This window comes from Chinchilla lanigera, unplaced genomic scaffold, assembly GCF_000276665.1.
Source record: "Chinchilla lanigera isolate Chin_1 unplaced genomic scaffold, ChiLan1.0 scaffold00051, whole genome shotgun sequence".
Classification (NCBI taxonomy): domain Eukaryota; kingdom Metazoa; phylum Chordata; class Mammalia; order Rodentia; family Chinchillidae; genus Chinchilla; species Chinchilla lanigera.
Window position 1 is genome coordinate 4965590 of NW_004955452.1, and position 1205 is coordinate 4966794.

General features: G+C 60.7%; 1 protein-coding gene across 1 annotated transcript in view; it reads left to right on the forward strand.

The window, feature by feature from the left end:
• Positions 1 to 767: 767 nt before the first annotated feature.
• Positions 768 to 1205, forward strand: part of Tmem57 (transmembrane protein 57) — a gene marked incomplete in the record, with an annotated part of 64512 nt that continues 64074 nt past the window's right edge. The window contains 1 exon segment of the mRNA XM_005394823.2: positions 768 to 1205.

The following is a 1205-nucleotide window of genomic DNA, read 5'->3' on the forward strand; positions in this document are numbered from 1 at the left end:
ACATCAACGCTCTTTTTTTTCTTCTCCTTAAAAAATTATTTGCGGTCTTTTCTAGTTGTTGTTTTCCCAGGAAATTGTTGTTATACCTACAAGACCGGGGACTTAAGAGGAGTGAGTGAGCAAACAGACGCGAAGCACCCAGCACGTTGCCTGGCGCAACGTCGGTGCGCAAGGAGGATTAGGTGAGAAAGGTCGCTGGTTCGGCGTCCCCGCCTCGCAGAATCCAGCCCAAGCCCTGACCAGCCCAGCAGTTCCCCTACCCGTGGACAAGCATACCCAAAACCCCTCATACATCCCCGGCGCGCCGCCCTACACAACCCCGACAGCCTCGCGCGACGTCGCGCGCACCCACGGCCCCGCCCCGTGACGCGGCCCCGGAGGCGGAACTGCAGAGGCCCCGCCCCCGCCTCCTCCGATTGGCCGTAGCGCTGTCACCACGTCGCGGGAAGCTGGCCGGCTGTGTGTATGTGTGTGGGGTTTGCTTTGTCATTCGTTCCCCCATCGCGGGCTGACGCGGCCGGCTTGGTCGAGCGCTCCAGCGCCCCCAGAAAGAAGACCGGCGCGGCTCCCGGGACGCTCCCTTACATAATGACGCGACTGACTGAAGCACATGTCCGCGCAGAAACCCCGTGTGTCGCAAACCTGGGCCTCCCGATTCATACATTGTAGACGAGAGCCCACAGTGCCACACAGCACGGATTATCGCACAACGAAAAACAGTCCAATAGGCATGAGGTGTACCTTCGCAACAAGGCATAATATAGGATGTTATATTTATAGGGCCTATTTATAAGCCTCTATTTAAATCTTTTCTGATAGGCCCAGCCGCAGGTCCAGACACAATTGTGATTGGTGTACGTTTCTGTCCTTCAAAGAGGCGGGTTCAAGAGTCCGTTTTGCTTCAGCGGGTACTGGGATTGGCTGTCAGCGGCAGAGAGGCGTCCTTGATTGGTCGTGCGGGCCGTCTGTCTGCAACGAGGAGGCGGGGCAGGCGGCTGGCTGGTGCTGAGCGGGCGGGCCCCGGAATTGTCATTTCTTTGTTTCCGAAGGCGGAGGAGGCTCAGACCCCCCCACCGTGGCACCCCCCCTCCCCCCCGGGTGCTGGCTCCATGTCTGCGTGACCGGCCCCAGGGGTAGAGTGCAGGCCCGACGCGGGGCGGGCCGGTGGCTGCGGCGGCTGAGGTGAGAGGCGGCGGCGGCGCGGG